Source organism: Manacus candei, unplaced genomic scaffold (genome assembly GCF_025592945.1).
Source record: "Manacus candei isolate 608988 ecotype Guabito, Panama unplaced genomic scaffold, ASM2559294v1 h1tg000045l, whole genome shotgun sequence".
In the NCBI taxonomy this organism is placed as follows: domain Eukaryota; kingdom Metazoa; phylum Chordata; class Aves; order Passeriformes; family Pipridae; genus Manacus; species Manacus candei.
Window position 1 is genome coordinate 6,384,700 of NW_026138093.1, and position 26,325 is coordinate 6,411,024.

Sequence of the window (26,325 nt, forward strand, 5' to 3'; positions counted from 1 at the left end):
CGGCCATTGCAGCGCAGGACTGAAAAAAGGGAACAGCAGCTCTTTCCCTAAGGAAAAAAAGTCTGGATCCTTTGGCTTCAGGTGCAGTTCTTTCGGCAGCCTGGGCACGTTTTGGGCAGCAAGAGATTCCTGTGGCGGCACCTTTTGTCTGGCAGGAATCTTCATTTAGAGTAAATTTTGCAGGAGGTGGGACAAGCCATTGTAGCAGGGCTTTAAAAAGGGAACAGCAGCTCTTTCCTCCAGGAAAAAAAGTCTGGATCCTTTGGCTTCAGGTGCAGTTCTTGGGGCAGCCTGGGAACTTCTTGGGCATCAAGACCTTTCTGTGGTGGCACCTTCTGTCTGGCAGGAATCTTCATCTGGAGTAAAGTTTTCTGGAGGTGGGACCGGCCATTACAGCACAGGACTGAAAAAAGGGAACAGCAGCTCTTTCTACCAGGAAAAAAATCTGGATCCTTTGGCTTCCGGTGTAGTTGGTGCAGCCTGGGTACTTCTTGGGCAGCAAAGAGCTTTCTGTGGTGGCACCTTTTGTCTGGCAGGAATCTTCATTTGGATTCAAGTTTTTAAAAGGTGGGACCGGTCATTGCAGAGCAGGGCTGAAAAAAGGGAACAGCAGCTCTTTCCACCAGGAAAAAAGTCTGGATCCTTTGGTTTCAGGTTGTTGGGGCAGCCTGGGCACTTCTTGGGCAGGAACAGTTTTCTGTAGTGGCATCTTTTGTCTGGCAGGAATCCTCATTTGGAGTAAGTTTTTCATGAGGTGGGACCGGCCATAGCAGGGCATGCTGAAAAAAGGGAACAGCAGCTCTTTCCACCAGGAAAAAATGTCTGGAAGCTTTGGCTTTGAGGTGCAGTTGTTGGGGCAGCCTGAGCACTTCTTGGGGAACAAGAACTTTCTGTGGTGGCACCTTTTCTCTGGCAGGAATCTTCATTTGGATTCAAGTTTTTAAATGGTGGGACCGGTCATTGCAGAGCAGGGCTGAAAAAAGGGAACAGCAGCTCTTTCCACCAGGAAAAAAGTCTGGAAGCTTTGGTTTTGAGGTGCAGTTGTTGGGGCACCTGGGCACTTCTTGGGCAGGAAGAGTTTTCTGTGGTGGCACCTTTTGTCTGGCAGGAGTCCTCATTTGGAGTAAATTTTTCGGGAGGTGGGACGAGCCATTGCACAGCAGGGCTGAAGAAATGGAACAGCAGCTCTTTCCACCAGGAAAAAAAGTCTGGAACCTTTGGTTTGGAGGTGCAGTTATTGGGGCACCCTGGGAAGTTCTTAGGAAGCAAAGAGCTTTCTGTGGTGGCACCTTTTGTCTGGCAGGAATCTTCATTTGGATTCAACTTCTTAGAACGTAGGACCGGTCATTGTAGCGCAGGGCTGAAAAAAGGGAACAGCAGCTCTTTCCACCAGGAAAAAAAGTCTGGAAGCTTGGGCTTTGAGGTGCAGTTGTTGGGGCACCTGGGCACTTCTTGGGCAGGAAGAGTTTTGTGTGGTGGCATCTTTTGTCTGGCAGGAGTCCTCATTTGGAGTAAATTTTTCGGGAGGTGGGACGAGCCATTGCAGAGCAGGGTTGAAGAAATGGAACAGCAGCTCATTCCACCAGGAAAAAATGTCTGGAAGCTTTGGCTTTGAGGTGCAGTTGTTGGGGTAGCCTGAGCACTTCTTGGGGAACAAGAACTTTCTGTGGTGGCACCTTTTGTCTGGCAGGAATCTTCATTTGGATTCAACTTTTTAGAACGTGGGACCGGTCATTGCAGAGCAGGGCTGAAAAAAGGGAACAGCAGCTCTTTCCCTAAGGAAAAAAAGTCTGGATCCTTTCGTTTCAGGTTGTTGGGGCAGCCCGGGCACTTCTTGGGCAGGAACAGTTTTCTGTAGTGGCATCTTTTGTCTGGCAGGAATCTTCATTTGGAGTAAGTTTTTCATGAGGTGGGACCGGCCATTGCAGCGCAGGGCTGAAAACAGGGAACAGCAGTTCTTGCCCTAAGGAAAAAGAGTCTGGAAGCTTTGGTTTTGAGGTTCAATTGTTAGTGTAGCCTGGGCACTTCATGGGCAGCAAGAGTTTTCTGTGGCACCTTTTGCCTGGCAGGAATCTTCATTTGCATTTAATTTTCCAGGAGCTGGGCCTGGCCATTGCAGCGCAGGCCTGAAAAAAGGGAACAGCAGTTCTTTCAACCAAGAAAGAAAGTCTGGAACCTTTGGTTTCAGGTGTAGTTGGTGTAGGCTGGGCAGTTCTTGGGCAGGAAGAGTTTTTTGTGGTGGCACCTTTTGTCCGGTAGGAATCCTCATTTGGAGTAAATTTTTCAGAAGGTGTAACAGGCCATTGCAGGCCATGCTGTAAAAACGGAACAGCAGCTCTTTCCAGCAGGAAAAAACGTCTGGAAGCTTTGGCTTTGAGGTGCAGTTGTTGGGGCAGCCTGAGCATTTCTTGGGGAACAAGAACTTTCTGTGGTGGTACCTTTTGTCTGGCAGGAATCTTCATTTGGATTCAAGTTTTTAAATGGTGGGACCAGCCATTGCAGCACAGGGCTGAAAAAAGGGAACAGCAGCTCTTTCCACCAGGAAAAAAGTCTGGAAGCTTTGGCTTTGAGGTGCAGTTGTTGGGGCACCTGGGCACTTCTTGGGCAGGAAGAGTTTTCTGTGGTGGCATCTTTTGTCTGGCAGGAGTCCTCATTTGGAGTAAATTTTTCGGGAGGTGGGACGAGCCATTGCAGAGCAGGGCTGAAGAAATGGAACAGCAGCTCTTTCCACCAGGAAAAAAAGTCTGGATCCTTTGGTTTGGAGGTGCAGTTATTTGGGCACGCTGGGAAGTTCTTAGGAAGCAAAGAGTTTTCTGTGGTGGCACCTTTTGTCTGGCAGGAATCTTCATTTGGATTCAACTTTTTAAAAGACGGGGCCAGCCATTGCAGAGCAGGGCTGAAAAAAGGGAACAGCAGCTCTTTCCCTAAGGAGAAAAAGTCTGGATCCTTTGGTTTGGAGGTGTAGTTGGTGCAGCCTGGGCATTTCTTGGGCAGCAAAGAGCTTTCTGTGGTGGCACCTTTTGTCTGGCAGGCATCTTCATTTGGATTCAACTTTTTAAAAGGTGGGACCGGTCATTGCAGAGCAGGGCTGAAAAGAGGGAACAGCAGCTCTTGCCCTAAGGAAAAAAAGTCTGGAACCTTTGGTTTGGAAGTGCAGTTATTGGGGCACCCTGGGAAGTTCTTAGGAAGCAAAGAGCTTTCCGTGATGGCACCTTCTGTCTGGCAGGCATCTTCATTTGGATTCAAGTTTTTAAAAGGTGGGACCGGTCATTGCAGCGCAGGGCTGAAAAAAGGGAACAGCAGCTCTTGCCCTAAGGAAAAAGAGTCTGGAAGCTTTGGTTTTCAGGTTCAATTGTTAGTGTAGCCTGGGCACTTCATGGGCAGCAAGAGTTTTCTGTGGCACCTTTTGTCTGGCAGGAATCTTCATTTGCATTTAATTTTCCAGGAGCTGGGCCTGGCCATTGCAGCGCAGGCCTGTAAAAAGGGAACAGCAGTTCTTTCAACCAAGAAAAAAAGTTTGGAACCTTTGGTTTCAGGTGTAGTTGGTGTAGGCTGGGCACTTCTTGGGCAGGAAGAGTTTTCTGTGGTGGCACCTTTTGTCGGGCAGGAATCTTCATTTGGAGTAAATTTTTCAGAAGGTGTAACCGGCCATTGAAGGGCATGCTGAAAAAAGGGAACAGCAGCCCTTTCCACCAGGAAAAAATGTCTGGAAGCTTTGGCTTTGATGTGCAGTTGTTGGGGCAGCCTGAGCACTTCTTGGGGAACAAGAACTTTCTGTGGTGGCACCTTTTGTCTGGCAGGAATCTTCATTTGGATTCAACTTTTTAAAAGGTGGGACCGGTCATTGCAGAGCAGGGCTGAAAAAAGGGAACAGCAGCTCTTTCCACCAGGAAAAGTCTGGAAGCTTTGGTTTTGAGGTGCAGTTGTTGGGGCACCTGGGCACTTCTTGGGCAGGAAGAGTTTTCTGTGGTGGCATCTTTGTCTGGCAGGAATCTTCATTTGGATTCAACTTTTTAGAACGTGGGACCGGTCATTGCAGAGCAGGGCTGAAAAAAGGGAACAGCAGCCCTTTCCACCAGGAAAAAAGTCTGGATCCTTTGGTTTCAGGTTGTTGGGGCACCTGGGCACTTCTTGGGCAGGAAGAGTTTTCTGTGGTGGCACCTTTTGTCTGGTAGGAGTCCTCATTTGGAGTAAATTTTTCTTGAGGTGGGATGAGCCATTGCAGAGCAGGACTGAAGAAATGGAACAGCAGCTCTTTCCACCAGGAAAAAATGTCTGGAAGCTTTGGTTTTGAGGTGCAGTTGTTGAGGCAGCCTGAGCACTTCTTGGGGAACAAGAACTTTCTGTGGTGGCACCTTTTGTCTGGCAGGAATCTTCATTTGGATTCAACTTTTTAAAAGGTGGGACCGGTCATTGCAGAGCAGGGCTGAAAAAAGGGAACAGCAGCTCTTTCCACCAGGAAAAAAGTCTGGAAGCTTTGGTTTTGAGGTGCAGTTGTTGGGGCACCTGGGCACTTCTTGGGCAAGAAGAGTTTTCTGTGGTGGCAACTTTTGTCTGGCAGGAGTCCTCATTTGGAGTAAATTTTTCGGGAGGTGGGACGAGCCATTGCACAGAAGGGCTCAAGAAATGGAACAGCAGCTCTTTCCACCAGGAAAAAAAGTCTGGATCCTTTGGTTTGGAGGTGCAGTTATTTGGGCACGCTGGGAAGTTCTTAGGAAGCAAAGAGCTTTCTGTGGTGGCACCTTTTGTCTGGCAGGAATCTTCATTTGGATTCAACTTTTTAAAAGACGGGACCGGCCATTGCAGAGCAGGGCTGAAAAAAGGGAACAGCAGCTCTTTCCCTAAGGAGAAAAAGTCTGGATCCTTTGGCTTCAGGTGTAGTTGCTGCAGCCTGGGCATTTCTTGGGCAGGAAGAGCTTTCTGTGGTGGCACCTTTTCTCTGGCAGGAATCTTCATTTGGATTCAACTTTTTAAAAGGCGGGACCGGTCATTGCAGAGCAGGGCTGAAAAAAGGGAACAGCAGCTCTTTCCACCAGGAAAAAAGTCTGGATCCTTTGGTTTCAGGTTGTTGGGGCAGCCTGGGCACTTCTTGGGCAGGAACAGTTTTCTGTAGTGGCATCTTTTGTCTGGCAGGAATCCTCATTTGGAGTAAGTTTTTCATGAGGTGGGACCGGCCATTGCAGCACAGGGCTGAAAAGAGGGAACAGCAGCTCTTGCCCTAAGGAAAAAAAGTCTGGAACCTTTGGTTTGGAAGTGCAGTTATTGGGGCACCCTGAAAAGTTCTTAGGAAGCAAAGAGCTTTCTGTGATGGCACCTTCTGTCTGGCAGGCATCTTCATTTGGATTCAAGTTTTTAAAAGGTGGGACCGGTCATTGCAGAGCAGGGCTGAAAAAAGGGAACAGCAGCTCTTTCCCAAAGGAGAAAAAGTCTGGATCCTTTGGCTTCAGGTATAGTTGGTGCAGCCTGGGCATTTCTTGGGCAGCAAAGAGCTTTCTGTGGTGGCACCTTTTGTCTGGCAGGCATCTTCATTTGAATTCAACTTTTTAAAAGACGGGACCAGCCATTGCAGAGCAGGGCTGAAAAAAGGGAACAGCAGCTCTTTCCCTAAGGAGAAAAAGTCTGGATCCTTTGGCTTCAGGTGTAGTTGGTGCAGCCTGGACATTTCTTGGGCAGCAAAGAGCTTTCTGTGGTGGCACCTTTTGTCTGGCAGGAGTCCTCATTTGGAGTAAATTTTTCGGGAGGTGGGACGAGGCATTGCACAGCAGGGCTGAAGAAATGGAACAGCAGCTCTTTCCACCAGGAAAAAAAGTCTGGAACCTTTGGTTTGGAGGTGCAGTTATTGGGGCACCCTGGGAAGTTCTTAGGAAGCAAAGAGCTTTCTGTGGTGGCACCTTTTGTCTGGCAGGCATCTTCATTTGGATTCAACTTTTTAAAAGACGGGACCAGCCATTGCAGAGCAGGGCTGAAAAAAGGGAACAGCAGCTCTTGCCCTAAGGAGAAAAAGTCTGGATCCTTTGGCTTCAGGTGTAGTTGCTGCAGTCTGGGCATTTCTTGGGCAGCAAAGAGCTATCTGTGGTGGCACCTTTTGTCTGGCAGGAGTCCTCATTTGGAGTAAATTTTTCGGGAGGTGGGACGAGCCATTGCACAGCAGGGCTGAAGAAATGGAACAGCAGCTCATTCCACCAGGAAAAAATGTCTGGAAGCTTTGGCTTTGAGGTGCAGTTGTTGGGGTAGCCTGAGCACTTCTTGGGGAACAAGAACTTTCTGTGGTGGCACCTTTTGTCTGGCAGGAATCTTCATTTGGATTCAACTTTTTAGAACGTGGGACCGGTCATTGCAGAGCAGGGCTGAAAAAAGGGAACAGCAGCTCTTTCCCTAAGGAAAAAAAGTCTGGATCCTTTGGTTTCAGGTTGTTGGGGCAGCCCGGGCACTTCTTGGGCAGGAACAGTTTTCTGTAGTGGCATCTTTTGTCTTGCAGGAATCTTCATTTGGAGTAAGTTTTTCATGAGGTGGGACCGGCCATTGCAGCGCAGGGCTGAAAACAGGGAACAGCAGTTCTTGCCCTAAGGAAAAAGAGTCTGGAAGCTTTGGTTTTGAGGTTCAATTGTTAGTGTAGCCTGGGCACTTCATGGGCAGCAAGAGTTTTCTGTGGCACCTTTTGCCTGGCAGGAATCTTCATTTGCATTTAATTTTCCAGGAGCTGGGCCTGGCCATTGCAGCGCAGGCCTGAAAAAAGGGAACAGCAGTTCTTTCAACCAAGAAAGAAAGTCTGGAACCTTTGGTTTCAGGTGTAGTTGGTGTAGGCTGGGCAGTTCTTGGGCAGGAAGAGTTTTTTGTGGTGGCACCTTTTGTCCGGTAGGAATCCTCATTTGGAGTAAATTTTTCAGAAGGTGTAACAGGCCATTGCAGGCCATGCTGTAAAAACGGAACAGCAGCTCTTTCCAGCAGGAAAAAACGTCTGGAAGCTTTGGCTTTGAGGTGCAGTTGTTGGGGCAGCCTGAGCATTTCTTGGGGAACAAGAACTTTCTGTGGTGGTACCTTTTGTCTGGCAGGAATCTTCATTTGGATTCAAGTTTTTAAATGGTGGGACCAGCCATTGCAGCACAGGGCTGAAAAAAGGGAACAGCAGCTCTTTCCACCAGGAAAAAAGTCTGGAAGCTTTGGCTTTGAGGTGCAGTTGTTGGGGCACCTGGGCACTTCTTGGGCAGGAAGAGTTTTCTGTGGTGGCATCTTTTGTCTGGCAGGAGTCCTCATTTGGAGTAAATTTTTCGGGAGGTGGGACGAGCCATTGCAGAGCAGGGCTGAAGAAATGGAACAGCAGCTCTTTCCACCAGGAAAAAAAGTCTGGATCCTTTGGTTTGGAGGTGCAGTTATTTGGGCACGCTGGGAAGTTCTTAGGAAGCAAAGAGTTTTCTGTGGTGGCACCTTTTGTCTGGCAGGAATCTTCATTTGGATTCAACTTTTTAAAAGACGGGGCCAGCCATTGCAGAGCAGGGCTGAAAAAAGGGAACAGCAGCTCTTTCCCTAAGGAGAAAAAGTCTGGATCCTTTGGCTTCAGGTGTAGTTGGTGCAGCCTGGGCATTTCTTGGGCAGCAAAGAGCTTTCTGTGGTGGCACCTTTTGTCTGGCAGGCATCTTCATTTGGATTCAAGTTTTTAAAAGGTGGGACCGGTCATTGCAGAGCAGGGCTGAAAAAAGGGAACAGAAGCTCTTTCCACCAGGAAAAAAGTCTGGATCCTTTGGTTTCAGGTGTAGTTGGTGCAGCCTGGGCATTTCTTGGGCAGCAAAGAGCTTTCTGTGGTGGCACCTTTTGTCTGGCAGGCATCTTCATTTGGATTCAAGTTTTTAAAAGGTGGGACCGGTCATTGCAGCGCAGGGCTGAAAAAAGGGAACAGCAGCTCTTGCCCTAAGGAAAAAGAGTCTGGAAGCTTTGGTTTTCAGGTTCAATTGTTAGTGTAGCCTGGGCACTTCATGGGCAGCAAGAGTTTTCTGTGGCACCTTTTGTCTGGCAGGAATCTTCATTTGCATTTAATTTTCCAGGAGCTGGGCCTGGCCATTGCAGCGCAGGCCTGTAAAAAGGGAACAGCAGTTCTTTCAACCAAGAAAAAAAGTTTGGAACCTTTGGTTTCAGGTGTAGTTGGTGTAGGCTGGGCACTTCTTGGGCAGGAAGAGTTTTCTGTGGTGGCACCTTTTGTCGGGCAGGAATCTTCATTTGGAGTAAATTTTTCAGAAGGTGTAACCGGCCATTGAAGGGCATGCTGAAAAAAGGGAACAGCAGCCCTTTCCACCAGGAAAAAATGTCTGGAAGCTTTGGCTTTGATGTGCAGTTGTTGGGGCAGCCTGAGCACTTCTTGGGGAACAAGAACTTTCTGTGGTGGCACCTTTTGTCTGGCAGGAATCTTCATTTGGATTCAACTTTTTAAAAGGTGGGACCGGTCATTGCAGAGCAGGGCTGAAAAAAGGGAACAGCAGCTCTTTCCACCAGGAAAAGTCTGGAAGCTTTGGTTTTGAGGTGCAGTTGTTGGGGCACCTGGGCACTTCTTGGGCAGGAAGAGTTTTCTGTGGTGGCATCTTTGTCTGGCAGGAATCTTCATTTGGATTCAACTTTTTAGAACGTGGGACCGGTCATTGCAGAGCAGGGCTGAAAAAAGGGAACAGCAGCCCTTTCCACCAGGAAAAAAGTCTGGATCCTTTGGTTTCAGGTTGTTGGGGCACCTGGGCACTTCTTGGGCAGGAAGAGTTTTCTGTGGTGGCACCTTTTGTCTGGTAGGAGTCCTCATTTGGAGTAAATTTTTCTTGAGGTGGGATGAGCCATTGCAGAGCAGGACTGAAGAAATGGAACAGCAGCTCTTTCCACCAGGAAAAAATGTCTGGAAGCTTTGGTTTTGAGGTGCAGTTGTTGAGGCAGCCTGAGCACTTCTTGGGGAACAAGAACTTTCTGTGGTGGCACCTTTTGTCTGGCAGGAATCTTCATTTGGATTCAACTTTTTAAAAGGTGGGACCGGTCATTGCAGAGCAGGGCTGAAAAAAGGGAACAGCAGCTCTTTCCACCAGGAAAAAAGTCTGGAAGCTTTGGTTTTGAGGTGCAGTTGTTGGGGCACCTGGGCACTTCTTGGGCAAGAAGAGTTTTCTGTGGTGGCAACTTTTGTCTGGCAGGAGTCCTCATTTGGAGTAAATTTTTCGGGAGGTGGGACGAGCCATTGCACAGAAGGGCTCAAGAAATGGAACAGCAGCTCTTTCCACCAGGAAAAAAAGTCTGGATCCTTTGGTTTGGAGGTGCAGTTATTTGGGCACGCTGGGAAGTTCTTAGGAAGCAAAGAGCTTTCTGTGGTGGCACCTTTTGTCTGGCAGGAATCTTCATTTGGATTCAACTTTTTAAAAGACGGGACCGGCCATTGCAGAGCAGGGCTGAAAAAAGGGAACAGCAGCTCTTTCCCTAAGGAGAAAAAGTCTGGATCCTTTGGCTTCAGGTGTAGTTGCTGCAGCCTGGGCATTTCTTGGGCAGGAAGAGCTTTCTGTGGTGGCACCTTTTCTCTGGCAGGAATCTTCATTTGGATTCAACTTTTTAAAAGGCGGGACCGGTCATTGCAGAGCAGGGCTGAAAAAAGGGAACAGCAGCTCTTTCCACCAGGAAAAAAGTCTGGATCCTTTGGTTTCAGGTTGTTGGGGCAGCCTGGGCACTTCTTGGGCAGGAACAGTTTTCTGTAGTGGCATCTTTTGTCTGGCAGGAATCCTCATTTGGAGTAAGTTTTTCATGAGGTGGGACCGGCCATTGCAGCACAGGGCTGAAAAGAGGGAACAGCAGCTCTTGCCCTAAGGAAAAAAAGTCTGGAACCTTTGGTTTGGAAGTGCAGTTATTGGGGCACCCTGAAAAGTTCTTAGGAAGCAAAGAGCTTTCTGTGATGGCACCTTCTGTCTGGCAGGCATCTTCATTTGGATTCAAGTTTTTAAAAGGTGGGACCGGTCATTGCAGAGCAGGGCTGAAAAAAGGGAACAGCAGCTCTTTCCCAAAGGAGAAAAAGTCTGGATCCTTTGGCTTCAGGTATAGTTGGTGCAGCCTGGGCATTTCTTGGGCAGCAAAGAGCTTTCTGTGGTGGCACCTTTTGTCTGGCAGGCATCTTCATTTGAATTCAACTTTTTAAAAGACGGGACCAGCCATTGCAGAGCAGGGCTGAAAAAAGGGAACAGCAGCTCTTTCCCTAAGGAGAAAAAGTCTGGATCCTTTGGCTTCAGGTGTAGTTGGTGCAGCCTGGACATTTCTTGGGCAGCAAAGAGCTTTCTGTGGTGGCACCTTTTGTCTGGCAGGAGTCCTCATTTGGAGTAAATTTTTCGGGAGGTGGGACGAGGCATTGCACAGCAGGGCTGAAGAAATGGAACAGCAGCTCTTTCCACCAGGAAAAAAAGTCTGGAACCTTTGGTTTGGAGGTGCAGTTATTGGGGCACCCTGGGAAGTTCTTAGGAAGCAAAGAGCTTTCTGTGGTGGCACCTTTTGTCTGGCAGGCATCTTCATTTGGATTCAACTTTTTAAAAGACGGGACCAGCCATTGCAGAGCAGGGCTGAAAAAAGGGAACAGCAGCTCTTGCCCTAAGGAGAAAAAGTCTGGATCCTTTGGCTTCAGGTGTAGTTGCTGCAGTCTGGGCATTTCTTGGGCAGCAAAGAGCTATCTGTGGTGGCACCTTTTGTCTGGCAGGAGTCCTCATTTGGAGTAAATTTTTCGGGAGGTGGGACGAGCCATTGCACAGCAGGGCTGAAGAAATGGAACAGCAGCTCATTCCACCAGGAAAAAATGTCTGGAAGCTTTGGCTTTGAGGTGCAGTTGTTGGGGTAGCCTGAGCACTTCTTGGGGAACAAGAACTTTCTGTGGTGGCACCTTTTGTCTGGCAGGAATCTTCATTTGGATTCAACTTTTTAGAACGTGGGACCGGTCATTGCAGAGCAGGGCTGAAAAAAGGGAACAGCAGCTCTTTCCCTAAGGAAAAAAAGTCTGGATCCTTTGGTTTCAGGTTGTTGGGGCAGCCCTGGCACTTCTTGGGCAGGAACAGTTTTCTGTAGTGGCATCTTTTGTCTTGCAGGAATCTTCATTTGGAGTAAGTTTTTCATGAGGTGGGACCGGCCATTGCAGCGCAGGGCTGAAAACAGGGAACAGCAGTTCTTGCCCTAAGGAAAAAGAGTCTGGAAGCTTTGGTTTTGAGGTTCAATTGTTAGTGTAGCCTGGGCACTTCATGGGCAGCAAGAGTTTTCTGTGGCACCTTTTGCCTGGCAGGAATCTTCATTTGCATTTAATTTTCCAGGAGCTGGGCCTGGCCATTGCAGCGCAGGCCTGAAAAAAGGGAACAGCAGTTCTTTCAACCAAGAAAGAAAGTCTGGAACCTTTGGTTTCAGGTGTAGTTGGTGTAGGCTGGGCAGTTCTTGGGCAGGAAGAGTTTTTTGTGGTGGCACCTTTTGTCCGGTAGGAATCCTCATTTGGAGTAAATTTTTCAGAAGGTGTAACAGGCCATTGCAGGCCATGCTGTAAAAACGGAACAGCAGCTCTTTCCAGCAGGAAAAAACGTCTGGAAGCTTTGGCTTTGAGGTGCAGTTGTTGGGGCAGCCTGAGCATTTCTTGGGGAACAAGAACTTTCTGTGGTGGTACCTTTTGTCTGGCAGGAATCTTCATTTGGATTCAAGTTTTTAAATGGTGGGACCAGCCATTGCAGCACAGGGCTGAAAAAAGGGAACAGCAGCTCTTTCCACCAGGAAAAAAGTCTGGAAGCTTTGGCTTTGAGGTGCAGTTGTTGGGGCACCTGGGCACTTCTTGGGCAGGAAGAGTTTTCTGTGGTGGCATCTTTTGTCTGGCAGGAGTCCTCATTTGGAGTAAATTTTTCGGGAGGTGGGACGAGCCATTGCAGAGCAGGGCTGAAGAAATGGAACAGCAGCTCTTTCCACCAGGAAAAAAAGTCTGGATCCTTTGGTTTGGAGGTGCAGTTATTTGGGCACGCTGGGAAGTTCTTAGGAAGCAAAGAGTTTTCTGTGGTGGCACCTTTTGTCTGGCAGGAATCTTCATTTGGATTCAACTTTTTAAAAGACGGGGCCAGCCATTGCAGAGCAGGGCTGAAAAAAGGGAACAGCAGCTCTTTCCCTAAGGAAAAAAAGTCTGGATCCTTTGGTTTCAGGTTGTTGGGGCAGCCCTGGCACTTCTTGGGCAGGAACAGTTTTCTGTAGTGGCATCTTTTGTCTTGCAGGAATCTTCATTTGGAGTAAGTTTTTCATGAGGTGGGACCGGCCATTGCAGCGCAGGGCTGAAAACAGGGAACAGCAGTTCTTGCCCTAAGGAAAAAGAGTCTGGAAGCTTTGGTTTTGAGGTTCAATTGTTAGTGTAGCCTGGGCACTTCATGGGCAGCAAGAGTTTTCTGTGGCACCTTTTGCCTGGCAGGAATCTTCATTTGCATTTAATTTTCCAGGAGCTGGGCCTGGCCATTGCAGCGCAGGCCTGAAAAAAGGGAACAGCAGTTCTTTCAACCAAGAAAGAAAGTCTGGAACCTTTGGTTTCAGGTGTAGTTGGTGTAGGCTGGGCAGTTCTTGGGCAGGAAGAGTTTTTTGTGGTGGCACCTTTTGTCCGGTAGGAATCCTCATTTGGAGTAAATTTTTCAGAAGGTGTAACAGGCCATTGCAGGCCATGCTGTAAAAACGGAACAGCAGCTCTTTCCAGCAGGAAAAAACGTCTGGAAGCTTTGGCTTTGAGGTGCAGTTGTTGGGGCAGCCTGAGCATTTCTTGGGGAACAAGAACTTTCTGTGGTGGTACCTTTTGTCTGGCAGGAATCTTCATTTGGATTCAAGTTTTTAAATGGTGGGACCAGCCATTGCAGCACAGGGCTGAAAAAAGGGAACAGCAGCTCTTTCCACCAGGAAAAAAGTCTGGAAGCTTTGGCTTTGAGGTGCAGTTGTTGGGGCACCTGGGCACTTCTTGGGCAGGAAGAGTTTTCTGTGGTGGCATCTTTTGTCTGGCAGGAGTCCTCATTTGGAGTAAATTTTTCGGGAGGTGGGACGAGCCATTGCAGAGCAGGGCTGAAGAAATGGAACAGCAGCTCTTTCCACCAGGAAAAAAAGTCTGGATCCTTTGGTTTGGAGGTGCAGTTATTTGGGCACGCTGGGAAGTTCTTAGGAAGCAAAGAGTTTTCTGTGGTGGCACCTTTTGTCTGGCAGGAATCTTCATTTGGATTCAACTTTTTAAAAGACGGGGCCAGCCATTGCAGAGCAGGGCTGAAAAAAGGGAACAGCAGCTCTTTCCCTAAGGAGAAAAAGTCTGGATCCTTTGGCTTCAGGTGTAGTTGGTGCAGCCTGGGCATTTCTTGGGCAGCAAAGAGCTTTCTGTGGTGGCACCTTTTGTCTGGCAGGCATCTTCATTTGGATTCAACTTTTTAAAAGGTGGGACCGGTCATTGCAGAGCAGGGCTGAAAAGAGGGAACAGCAGCTCTTGCCCTAAGGAAAAAAAGTCTGGAACCTTTGGTTTGGAAGTGCAGTTATTGGGGCACCCTGGGAAGTTCTTAGGAAGCAAAGAGCTTTCTGTGATGGCACCTTCTGTCTGGCAGGCATCTTCATTTGGATTCAAGTTTTTAAAAGGTGGGACCGGTCATTGCAGAGCAGGGCTGAAAAAAGGGAACAGCAGCTCTTTCCCTAAAGAGAAAAAGTCTGGATCCTTTGGCTTCAGGTGTAGTTGGTGCAGCCTGGGAATTTCTTGGGCAGCAAAGAGCTTTCTGTGGTGGCACCTTTTGTCTGGCAGGCATCTTCATTTGGATTCAAGTTTTTAAAAGGTGGGACCGGTCATTGCAGAGCAGGGCTGAAAAAAGGGAACAGCAGCTCTTTCCACCAGGAAAAAAGTCTGGATCATTTGGCTTCAGGTGTAGTTGGTGCAGCCTGGGCATTTCTTGGGCAGCAAAGAGCTTTCTGTGGTGGCACCTTTTGTCTGGCAGGCATCTTCATTTGGATTCAAGTTTTTAAAAGGTGGGACCGGTCATTGCAGCGCAGGGCTGAAAAAAGGGAACAGCAGCTCTTGCCCTAAGGAAAAAGAGTCTGGAAGCTTTGGTTTTCAGGTTCAATTGTTAGTGTAGCCTGGGCACTTCATGGGCAGCAAGAGTTTTCTGTGGCACCTTTTGTCTGGCAGGAATCTTCATTTGCATTTAATTTTCCAGGAGCTGGGCCTGGCCATTGCAGCGCAGGCCTGTAAAAAGGGAACAGCAGTTCTTTCAACCAAGAAAAAAAGTTTGGAACCTTTGGTTTCAGGTGTAGTTGGTGTAGGCTGGGCACTTCTTGGGCAGGAAGAGTTTTCTGTGGTGGCACCTTTTGTCGGGCAGGAATCTTCATTTGGAGTAAATTTTTCAGAAGGTGTAACCGGCCATTGAAGGGCATGCTGAAAAAAGGGAACAGCAGCCCTTTCCACCAGGAAAAAATGTCTGGAAGCTTTGGCTTTGATGTGCAGTTGTTGGGGCAGCCTGAGCACTTCTTGGGGAACAAGAACTTTCTGTGGTGGCACCTTTTGTCTGGCAGGAATCTTCATTTGGATTCAACTTTTTAAAAGGTGGGACCGGTCATTGCAGAGCAGGGCTGAAAAAAGGGAACAGCAGCTCTTTCCACCAGGAAAAGTCTGGAAGCTTTGGTTTTGAGGTGCAGTTGTTGGGGCACCTGGGCACTTCTTGGGCAGGAAGAGTTTTCTGTGGTGGCATCTTTGTCTGGCAGGAATCTTCATTTGGATTCAACTTTTTAGAACGTGGGACCGGTCATTGCAGAGCAGGGCTGAAAAAAGGGAACAGCAGCCCTTTCCACCAGGAAAAAAGTCTGGATCCTTTGGTTTCAGGTTGTTGGGGCACCTGGGCACTTCTTGGGCAGGAAGAGTTTTCTGTGGTGGCACCTTTTGTCTGGTAGGAGTCCTCATTTGGAGTAAATTTTTCTTGAGGTGGGATGAGCTATTGCAGAGCAGGACTGAAGAAATGGAACAGCAGCTCTTTCCACCAGGAAAAAATGTCTGGAAGCTTTGGTTTTGAGGTGCAGTTGTTGAGGCAGCCTGAGCACTTCTTGGGGAACAAGAACTTTCTGTGGTGGCACCTTTTGTCTTGCAGGAATCTTCATTTGGATTCAACTTTTTAAAAGGTGGGACCGGTCATTGCAGAGCAGGGCTGAAAAAAGGGAACAGCAGCTCTTTCCACCAGGAAAAAAGTCTGGAAGCTTTGGTTTTGAGGTGCAGTTGTTGGGGCACCTGGGCACTTCTTGGGCAAGAAGAGTTTTCTGTGGTGGCATCTTTTGTCTGGCAGGAGTCCTCATTTGGAGTAAATTTTTCGAGAGGTGGGACGAGCCATTGCACAGAAGGGCTCAAGAAATGGAACAGCAGCTCTTTCCACCAGGAAAAAAAGTCTGGATCCTTTGGTTTGGAGGTGCAGTTATTTGGGCACGCTGGGAAGTTCTTAGGAAGCAAAGAGCTTTCTGTGGTGGCACCTTTTGTCTGGCAGGAATCTTCATTTGGATTCAACTTTTTAAAAGACGGGACCGGCCATTGCAGAGCAGGGCTGAAAAAAGGGAACAGCAGCTCTTTCCCTAAGGAGAAAAAGTCTGGATCCTTTGGCTTCAGGTGTAGTTGGTGCAGCCTGGGCATTTCTTGGGCAGGAAGAGCTTTCTGTGGTGGCACCTTTTGTCTGGCAGGCATCTTCATTTGGATTCAACTTTTTAAAAGGCGGGACCGGTCATTGCAGAGCAGGGCTGAAAAAAGGGAACAGCAGCTCTTTCCACCAGGAAAAAAGTCTGGATCCTTTGGTTTCAGGTTGTTGGGGCAGCCTGGGCACTTCTTGGGCAGGAACAGTTTTCTGTAGTGGCATCTTTTGTCTGGCAGGAATCCTCATTTGGAGTAAGTTTTTCATGAGGTGGGACCGGCCATTGCAGCGCAGGGCTGAAAAGAGGGAACAGCAGCTCTTGCCCTAAGGAAAAAAAAGTCTGGAACCTTTGGTTTGGAAGTGCAGTTATTGGGGCACCCTGAAAAGTTCTTAGGAAGCAAAGAGCTTTCTGTGATGGCACCTTCTGTCTGGCAGGCATCTTCATTTGGATTCAAGTTTTTAAAAGGTGGGACCGGTCATTGCAGAGCAGGGCTGAAAAAAGGGAACAGCAGCTCTTTCCCAAAGGAGAAAAAGTCTGGATCCTTTGGCTTCAGGTGTAGTTGGTGCAGCCTGGGCATTTCTTGGGCAGCAAAGAGCTTTCTGTGGTGGTACCTTTTGTCTGGCAGGCATCTTCATTTGGATTCAACTTTTTAAAAGACGGGACCAGCCATTGCAGAGCAGGGCTGAAAAAAGGGAACAGCAGCTCTTTCCACCAGGAAAAAAAGTCTGGATCCTTTGGCTTCAGGTGTAGTTGCTGCAGTCTGGGCATTTCTTGGGCAGCAAAGAGTTTTCTGTGGTGGCACCTTTTGTCTGGCAGGAATCTTCATTTGGATTCAACTTCTTAGAACGTAGGACCGGTCATTGTAGCGCAGGGCTGAAAAAAGGGAACAGCAGCTCTTTCCACCAGGAAAAAAAGTCTGGAAGCTTGGGCTTTGAGGTGCAGTTGTTGGGGCACCTGGGCACTTCTTGGGCAGGAAGAGTTTTGTGTGGTGGCATCTTTTGTCTGGCAGGAGTCCTCATTTGGAGTAAATTTTTCGGGAGGTGGGACGAGCCATTGCAGAGCAGGGTTGAAGAAATGGAACAGCAGCTCATTCCACCAGGAAAAAATGTCTGGAAGCTTTGGCTTTGAGGTGCAGTTGTTGGGGTAGCCTGAGCACTTCTTGGGGAACAAGAACTTTCTGTGGTGGCACCTTTTGTCTGGCAGGAATCTTCATTTGGATTCAACTTTTTAGAACGTGGGACCGGTCATTGCAGAGCAGGGCTGAAAAAAGGGAACAGCAGCTCTTTCCCTAAGGAAAAAAAGTCTGGATCCTTTGGTTTCAGGTTGTTGGGGCAGCCCGGGCACTTCTTGGGCAGGAACAGTTTTCTGTAGTGGCATCTTTTGTCTGGCAGGAATCTTCATTTGGAGTAAGTTTTTCATGAGGTGGGACCGGCCATTGCAGCGCAGGGCTGAAAAGAGGGAACAGCAGTTCTTGCCCTAAGGAAAAAGAGTCTGGAAGCTTTGGTTTTGAGGTTCAATTGTTAGTGTAGCCTGGGCACTTCATGGGCAGCAAGAGTTTTCTGTGGCACCTTTTGTCTGGCAGGAATCTTCATTTGCATTTAATTTTCCAGGAGCTGGGCCTGGCCATTGCAGCGCAGGCCTGAAAAAAGGGAACAGCAGTTCTTTCAACCAAGAAAGAAAGTCTGGAACCTTTGGTTTCAGGTGTAGTTGGTGTAGGCTGGGCAGTTCTTGGGCAGGAAGAGTTTTTTGTGGTGGCACCTTTTGTCCGGTAGGAATCCTCATTTGGAGTAAATTTTTCAGAAGGTGTAACAGGCCATTGCAGGCCATGCTGTAAAAACGGAACAGCAGCTCTTTCCAGCAGGAAAAAACGTCTGGAAGCTTTGGCTTTGAGGTGCAGTTGTTGGGGCAGCCTGAGCATTTCTTGGGGAACAAGAACTTTCTGTGGTGGTACCTTTTGTCTGGCAGGAATCTTCATTTGGATTCAAGTTTTTAAATGGTGGGACCAGCCATTGCAGCACAGGGCTGAAAAAAGGGAACAGCAGCTCTTTCCACCAGGAAAAAAGTCTGGAAGCTTTGGCTTTGAGGTGCAGTTGTTGGGGCACCTGGGCACTTCTTGGGCAGGAAGAGTTTTCTGTGGTGGCATCTTTTGTCTGGCAGGAGTCCTCATTTGGAGTAAATTTTTCGGGAGGTGGGACGAGCCATTGCAGAGCAGGGCTGAAGAAATGGAACAGCAGCTCTTTCCACCAGGAAAAAAAGTCTGGATCCTTTGGTTTGGAGGTGCAGTTATTTGGGCACGCTGGGAAGTTCTTAGGAAGCAAAGAGTTTTCTGTGGTGGCACCTTTTGTCTGGCAGGAATCTTCATTTGGATTCAACTTTTTAAAAGACGGGGCCAGCCATTGCAGAGCAGGGCTGAAAAAAGGGAACAGCAGCTCTTTCCCTAAGGAGAAAAAGTCTGGATCCTTTGGCTTCAGGTGTAGTTGGTGCAGCCTGGGCATTTCTTGGGCAGCAAAGAGCTTTCTGTGGTGGCACCTTTTGTCTGGCAGGCATCTTCATTTGGATTCAACTTTTTAAAAGGTGGGACCGGTCATTGCAGAGCAGGGCTGAAAAGAGGGAACAGCAGCTCTTGCCCTAAGGAAAAAAAGTCTGGAACCTTTGGTTTGGAAGTGCAGGTTTTGGGGCACCCTGGGAAGTTCTTAGGAAGCAAAGAGCTTTCCGTGATGGCACCTTCTGTCTGGCAGGCATCTTCATTTGGATTCAAGTTTTTAAAAGGTGGGACCGGTCATTGCAGAGCAGGGCTGAAAAAAGGGAACAGCAGCTCTTTCCCTAAAGAGAAAAAGTCTGGATCCTTTGGCTTCAGGTGTAGTTGGTGCAGCCTGGGAATTTCTTGGGCAGCAAAGAGCTTTCTGTGGTGGCACCTTTTGTCTGGCAGGCATCTTCATTTGGATTCAAGTTTTTAAAAGGTGGGACCGGTCATTGCAGAGCAGGGCTGAAAAAAGGGAACAGCAGCTCTTTCCACCAGGAAAAAAGTCTGGATCCTTTGGCTTCAGGTGTAGTTGGTGCAGCCTGGGCATTTCTTGGGCAGCAAAGAGCTTTCTGTGGTGGCACCTTTTGTCTGGCAGGCATCTTCATTTGGATTCAAGTTTTTAAAAGGTGGGACCGGTCATTGCAGCGCAGGGCTGAAAAAAGGGAACAGCAGCTCTTGCCCTAAGGAAAAAGAGTCTGGAAGCTTTGGTTTTCAGGTTCAATTGTTAGTGTAGCCTGGGCACTTCATGGGCAGCAAGAGTTTTCTGTGGCACCTTTTGTCTGGCAGGAATCTTCATTTGCATTTAATTTTCCAGGAGCTGGGCCTGGCCATTGCAGCGCAGGCCTGTAAAAAGGGAACAGCAGTTCTTTCAACCAAGAAAAAAAGTTTGGAACCTTTGGTTTCAGGTGTAGTTGGTGTAGGCTGGGCACTTCTTGGGCAGGAAGAGTTTTCTGTGGTGGCACCTTTTGTCGGGCAGGAATCTTCATTTGGAGTAAATTTTTCAGAAGGTGTAACCGGCCATTGAAGGGCATGCTGAAAAAAGGGAACAGCAGCCCTTTCCACCAGGAAAAAATGTCTGGAAGCTTTGGCTTTGATGTGCAGTTGTTGGGGCAGCCTGAGCACTTCTTGGGGAACAAGAACTTTCTGTGGTGGCACCTTTTGTCTGGCAGGAATCTTCATTTGGATTCAACTTTTTAAAAGGTGGGACCGGTCATTGCAGAGCAGGGCTGAAAAAAGGGAACAGCAGCTCTTTCCACCAGGAAAAGTCTGGAAGCTTTGGTTTTGAGGTGCAGTTGTTGGGGCACCTGGGCACTTCTTGGGCAGGAAGAGTTTTCTGTGGTGGCATCTTTGTCTGGCAGGAATCTTCATTTGGATTCAACTTTTTAGAACGTGGGACCGGTCATTGCAGAGCAGGGCTGAAAAAAGGGAACAGCAACCCTTTCCACCAGGAAAAAAGTCTGGATCCTTTGGTTTCAGGTTGTTGGGGCACCTGGGCACTTCTTGGGCAGGAAGAGTTTTCTGTGGTGGCACCTTTTGTCTGGTAGGAGTCCTCATTTGGAGTAAATTTTTCTTGAGGTGGGACGAGCCATTGCAGAGCAGGACTGAAGAAATGGAACAGCAGCTCTTTCCACCAGGAAAAAATGTCTGGAAGCTTTGGTTTTGAGGTGCAGTTGTTGAGGTAGCCTGAGCACTTCTTGGGGAACAAGAACTTTCTGTGGTGGCACCTTTTGTCTGGCAGGAATCTTCATTTGGATTCAACTTTTTAAAAGGTGGGACCGGTCATTGCAGAGCAGGGCTGAAAAAAGGGAACAGCAGCTCTTTCCACCAGGAAAAAAGTCTGGAAGCTTTGGTTTTGAGGTGCAGTTGTTGGGGCACCTGGGCACTTCTTGGGCAAGAAGAGTTTTCTGTGGTGGCATCTTTTGTCTGGCAGGAGTCCTCATTTGGAGTAAATTTTTCGGGAGGTGGGACGAGCCATTGCACAGAAGGGCTCAAGAAATGGAACAGCAGCTCTTTCCACCAGGAAAAAAAGTCTGGATCCTTTGGTTTGGAGGTGCAGTTATTTGGGCACGCTGGGAAGTTCTTAGGAAGCAAAGAGCTTTCTGTGGTGGCACCTTTTGTCTGGCAGGAATCTTCATTTGGATTCAACTTTTTAAAAGACGGGACCGGCCATTGCAGAGCAGGGCTGAAAAAAGGGAACAGCAGCTCTTTCCCTAAGGAGAAAAAGTCTGGATCCTTTGGCTTCAGGTGTAGTTGGTGCAGCCTGGGCATTTCTTGGGCAGGAAGAGCTTTCTGTGGTGGCACCTTTTGTCTGGCAGGCATCTTCATTTGGATTCAACTTTTTAAAAGGCGGGACCGGTCATTGCAGAGCAGGGCTGAAAAAAGGGAACAGCAGCTCTTTCCACCAGGAAAAAAGTCTGGATCCTTTGGTTTCAGGTTGTTGGGGCAGCCTGGGCACTTCTTGGGCAGGAACAGTTTTCTGTAGTGGCATCTTTTGTCTGGCAGGAATCCTCATTTGGAGTAAGTTTTTCATGAGGTGGGACCGGCCATTGCAGCGCAGGGCTGAAAAGAGGGAACAGCAGCTCTTGCCCTAAGGAAAAAAAGTCTGGAACCTTTGGTTTGGAAGTGCAGTTATTGGGGCACCCTGAAAAGTTCTTAGGAAGCAAAGAGCTTTCTGTGATGGCACCTTCTGTCTGGCAGGCATCTTCATTTGGATTCAAGTTTTTAAAAGGTGGGACCGGTCATTGCAGAGCAGGGCTGAAAAAAGGGAACAGCAGCTCTTTCCCAAAGGAGAAAAAGTCTGGATCCTTTGGCTTCAGGTGTAGTTGGTGCAGCCTGGGCATTTCTTGGGCAGCAAAGAGCTTTCTGTGGTGGCACCTTTTGTCTGGCAGGCATCTTCATTTGGATTCAACTTTTTAAAAGACGGGACCAGCCATTGCAGAGCAGGGCTGAAAAAAGGGAACAGCAGCTCTTTCCCTAAGGAGAAAAAGTCTGGATCCTTTGGCTTCAGGTGTAGTTGGTGCAGCCTGGACATTTCTTGGGCAGCAAAGAGCTTTCTGTGGTGGCACCTTTTGTCTGGCAGGAGTCCTCATTTGGAGTAAATTTTTCGGGAGGTGGGACGAGCCATTGCACAGAAGGGCTGAAGAAATGGAACAGCAGCTCTTTCCACCAGGAAAAAAAGTCTGGAACCTTTGGTTTGGAGGTGCAGTTATTGGGGCACCCTGGGAAGTTCTTAGGAAGCAAAGAGCTTTCTGTGGTGGCACCTTTTGTCTGGCAGGCATCTTCATTTGGATTCAACTTTTTAAAAGACGGGACCAGCCATTGCAGAGCAGGGCTGAAAAAAGGGAACAGCAGCTCTTTCCACCAGGAGAAAAAGTCTGGATCCTTTGGCTTCAGGTGTAGTTGCTGCAGTCTGGGCATTTCTTGGGCAGCAAAGAGTTTTCTGTGGTGGCACCTTTTGTCTGGCAGGAATCTTCATTTGGATTCAACTTCTTAGAACGTAGGACCGGTCATTGTAGCGCAGGGCTGAAAAAAGGGAACAGCAGCTCTTTCCACCAGGAAAAAAAGTCTGGAAGCTTGGGCTTTGAGGTGCAGTTGTTGGGGCACCTGGGCACTTCTTGGGCAGGAAGAGTTTTGTGTGGTGGCATCTTTTGTCTGGCAGGAGTCCTCATTTGGAGTAAATTTTTCGGGAGGTGGGACGAGCCATTGCAGAGCAGGGTTGAAGAAATGGAACAGCAGCTCATTCCACCAGGAAAAAATGTCTGGAAGCTTTGGCTTTGAGGTGCAGTTGTTGGGGTAGCCTGAGCACTTCTTGGGGAACAAGAACTTTCTGTGGTGGCACCTTTTGTCTGGCAGGAATCTTCATTTGGATTCAACTTTTTAGAACGTGGGACCGGTCATTGCAGAGCAGGGCTGAAAAAAGGGAACAGCAGCTCTTTCCCTAAGGAAAAAAAGTCTGGATCCTTTGGTTTCAGGTTGTTGGGGCAGCCCGGGCACTTCTTGGGCAGGAACAGTTTTCTGTAGTGGCATCTTTTGTCTGGCAGGAATCTTCATTTGGAGTAAGTTTTTCATGAGGTGGGACCGGCCATTGCAGCGCAGGGCTGAAAACAGGGAACAGCAGTTCTTGCCCTAAGGAAAAAGAGTCTGGAAGCTTTGGTTTTGAGGTTCAATTGTTAGTGTAGCCTGGGCACTTCATGGGCAGCAAGAGTTTTCTGTGGCACCTTTTGCCTGGCAGGAATCTTCATTTGCATTTAATTTTCCAGGAGCTGGGCCTGGCCATTGCAGCGCAGGCCTGAAAAAAGGGAACAGCAGTTCTTTCAACCAAGAAAGAAAGTCTGGAACCTTTGGTTTCAGGTGTAGTTGGTGTAGGCTGGGCAGTTCTTGGGCAGGAAGAGTTTTTTGTGGTGGCACCTTTTGTCCGGTAGGAATCCTCATTTGGAGTAAATTTTTCAGAAGGTGTAACAGGCCATTGCAGGCCATGCTGTAAAAACGGAACAGCAGCTCTTTCCAGCAGGAAAAAACGTCTGGAAGCTTTGGCTTTGAGGTGCAGTTGTTGGGGCAGCCTGAGCATTTCTTGGGGAACAAGAACTTTCTGTGGTGGTACCTTTTGTCTGGCAGGAATCTTCATTTGGATTCAAGTTTTTAAATGGTGGGACCAGCCATTGCAGCACAGGGCTGAAAAAAGGGAACAGCAGCTCTTTCCACCAGGAAAAAAGTCTGGAAGCTTTGGCTTTGAGGTGCAGTTGTTGGGGCACCTGGGCACTTCTTGGGCAGGAAGAGTTTTCTGTGGTGGCATCTTTTGTCTGGCAGGAGTCCTCATTTGGAGTAAATTTTTCGGGAGGTGGGACGAGCCATTGCAGAGCAGGGCTGAAGAAATGGAACAGCAGCTCTTTCCACCAGGAAAAAAAGTCTGGATCCTTTGGTTTGGAGGTGCAGTTATTTGGGCACGCTGGGAAGTTCTTAGGAAGCAAAGAGTTTTCTGTGGTGGCACCTTTTGTCTGGCAGGAATCTTCATTTGGATTCAACTTTTTAAAAGACGGGGCCAGCCATTGCAGAGCAGGGCTGAAAAAAGGGAACAGCAGCTCTTTCCCTAAGGAGAAAAAGTCTGGATCCTTTGGCTTCAGGTGTAGTTGGTGCAGCCTGGGCATTTCTTGGGCAGCAAAGAGCTTTCTGTGGTGGCACCTTTTGTCTGGCAGGCATCTTCATTTGGATTCAACTTTTTAAAAGGTGGGACCGGTCATTGCAGAGCAGGGCTGAAAAGAGGGAACAGCAGCTCTTGCCCTAAGGAAAAAAAGTCTGGAACCTTTGGTTTGGAAGTGCAGGTTTTGGGGCACCCTGGGAAGTTCTTAGGAAGCAAAGAGCTTTCCGTGATGGCACCTTCTGTCTGGCAGGCATCTTCATTTGGATTCAAGTTTTTAAAAGGTGGGACCGGTCATTGCAGAGCAGGGCTGAAAAAAGGGAACAGCAGCTCTTTCCCTAAAGAGAAAAAGTCTGGATCCTTTGGCTTCAGGTGTAGTTGGTGCAGCCTGGGAATTTCTTGGGCAGCAAAGAGCTTTCTGTGGTGGCACCTTTTGTCTGGCAGGCATCTTCATTTGGATTCAAGTTTTTAAAAGGTGGGACCGGTCATTGCAGAGCAGGACTGAAAAAAGGGAACAGCAGCTCTTTCCACCAGGAAAAAAGTCTGGATCCTTTGGCTTCAGGTGTAGTTGGTGCAGCCTGGGCATTTCTTGGGCAGCAAAGAGCTTTCTGTGGTGGCACCTTTTGTCTGGCAGGCATCTTCATTTGGATTCAAGTTTTTAAAAGGTGGGACCGGTCATTGCAGCGCAGGGCTGAAAAAAGGGAACAGCAGCTCTTGCCCTAAGGAAAAAGAGTCTGGAAGCTTTGGTTTTCAGGTTCAATTGTTAGTGTAGCCTGGGCACTTCATGGGCAGCAAGAGTTTTCTGTGGTGGTACCTTTTGTCTGGCAGGAATCTTCATTTGCATTTAATTTTCCAGGAGCTGGGCCTGGCCATTGCAGCGCAGGCCTGTAAAAAGGGAACAGCAGTTCTTTCAACCAAGAAAAAAAGTTTGGAACCTTTGGTTTCAGGTGTAGTTGGTGTAGGCTGGGCACTTCTTGGGCAGGAAGAGTTTTCTGTGGTGGCACCTTTTGTCGGGCAGGAATCTTCATTTGGAGTAAATTTTTCAGAAGGTGTAACCGGCCATTGAAGGGCATGCTGAAAAAAGGGAACAGCAGCCCTTTCCACCAGGAAAAAATGTCTGGAAGCTTTGGCTTTGATGTGCAGTTGTTGGGGCAGCCTGAGCACTTCTTGGGGAACAAGAACTTTCTGTGGTGGCACCTTTTGTCTGGCAGGAATCTTCATTTGGATTCAACTTTTTAAAAGGTGGGACCGGTCATTGCAGAGCAGGGCTGAAAAAAGGGAACAGCAGCTCTTTCCACCAGGAAAAGTCTGGAAGCTTTGGTTTTGAGGTGCAGTTGTTGGGGCACCTGGGCACTTCTTGGGCAGGAAGAGTTTTCTGTGGTGGCATCTTTGTCTGGCAGGAATCTTCATTTGGATTCAACTTTTTAGAACGTGGGACCGGTCATTGCAGAGCAGGGCTGAAAAAAGGGAACAGCAGCCCTTTCCACCAGGAAAAAAGTCTGGATCCTTTGGTTTCAGGTTGTTGGGGCACCTGGGCACTTCTTGGGCAGGAAGAGTTTTCTGTGGTGGCACCTTTTGTCTGGTAGGAGTCCTCATTTGGAGTAAATTTTTCTTGAGGTGGGACGAGCCATTGCAGAGCAGGACTGAAGAAATGGAACAGCAGCTCTTTCCACCAGGAAAAAATGTCTGGAAGCTTTGGTTTTGAGGTGCAGTTGTTGAGGCAGCCTGAGCACTTCTTGGGGAACAAGAACTTTCTGTGGTGGCACCTTTTGTCTGGCAGGAATCTTCATTTGGATTCAACTTTTTAAAAGGTGGGACCGGTCATTGCAGAGCAGGGCTGAAAAAAGGGAACAGCAGCTCTTTCCACCAGGAAAAAAGTCTGGAAGCTTTGGTTTTGAGGTGCAGTTGTTGGGGCACCTGGGCACTTCTTGGGCAAGAAGAGTTTTCTGTGGTGGCATCTTTTGTCTGGCAGGAGTCCTCATTTGGAGTAAATTTTTCGGGAGGTGGGACGAGCCATTGCACAGAAGGGCTCAAGAAATGGAACAGCAGCTCTTTCCACCAGGAAAAAAAGTCTGGATCCTTTGGTTTGGAGGTGCAGTTATTTGGGCACGCTGGGAAGTTCTTAGGAAGCAAAGAGCTTTCTGTGGTGGCACCTTTTGTCTGGCAGGAATCTTCATTTGGATTCAACTTTTTAAAAGACGGGACCGGCCATTGCAGAGCAGGGCTGAAAAAAGGGAACAGCAGCTCTTTCCCTAAGGAGAAAAAGTCTGGATCCTTTGGCTTCAGGTGTAGTTGGTGCAGCCTGGGCATTTCTTGGGCAGGAAGAGCTTTCTGTGGTGGCACCTTTTCTCTGGTAGGAATCTTCATTTGGATTCAACTTTTTAAAAGGCGGGACCGGTCATTGCAGAGCAGGGCTGAAAAAAGGGAACAGCAGCTCTTTCCACCAGGAAAAAAGTCTGGATCCTTTGGTTTCAGGTTGTTGGGGCAGCCTGGGCACTTCTTGGGCAGGAACAGTTTTCTGTAGTGGCATCTTTTGTCTGGCAGGAATCCTCATTTGGAGTAAGTTTTTCATGAGGTGGGACCGGCCATTGCAGCGCAGGGCTGAAAAGAGGGAACAGCAGCTCTTGCCCTAAGGAAAAAAAGTCTGGAACCTTTGGTTTGGAAGTGCAGTTATTAGGGCACCCTGAAAAGTTCTTAGGAAGCAAAGAGCTTTCTGTGATGGCACCTTCTGTCTGGCAGGCATCTTCATTTGGATTCAAGTTTTTAAAAGGTGGGACCGGTCATTGCAGAGCAGGGCTGAAAAAAGGGAACAGCAGCTCTTTCCCAAAGGAGAAAAAGTCTGGATCCTTTGGCTTCAGGTGTAGTTGGTGCAGCCTGGGCATTTCTTGGGCAGCAAAGAGCTTTCTGTGGTGGCACCTTTTGTCTGGCAGGCATCTTCATTTGGATTCAACTTTTTAAAAGACGGGACCAGCCATTGCAGAGCAGGGCTGAAAAAAGGGAACAGCAGCTCTTTCCCTAAGGAGAAAAAGTCTGGATCCTTTGGCTTCAG

At 48.3% G+C, this 26,325-nt stretch overlaps 1 long non-coding RNA gene across 14 annotated transcripts in view; it reads left to right on the forward strand.

Moving 5' to 3' along the window:
• The window catches only part of LOC127474986 (uncharacterized), a 35,409-nt gene that overhangs the window by 3,489 nt on the left and 5,595 nt on the right, over positions 1-26,325 (forward strand). For 4 of the 14 annotated variants that reach the window (XR_007906051.1, XR_007906050.1, XR_007906058.1 and 1 more), the window contains exon 2: positions 568-654. This is a non-coding gene — a long non-coding RNA (uncharacterized LOC127474986). Of the gene's footprint in view, positions 1-567; positions 655-4,107; positions 4,140-8,701; positions 8,734-14,830; positions 14,863-19,618; positions 19,651-24,794; positions 24,827-26,325 lie in introns of those variants that run through there. The other 10 variants (XR_007906049.1, XR_007906056.1, XR_007906048.1 and 7 more) reach the window with 5 other exon arrangements.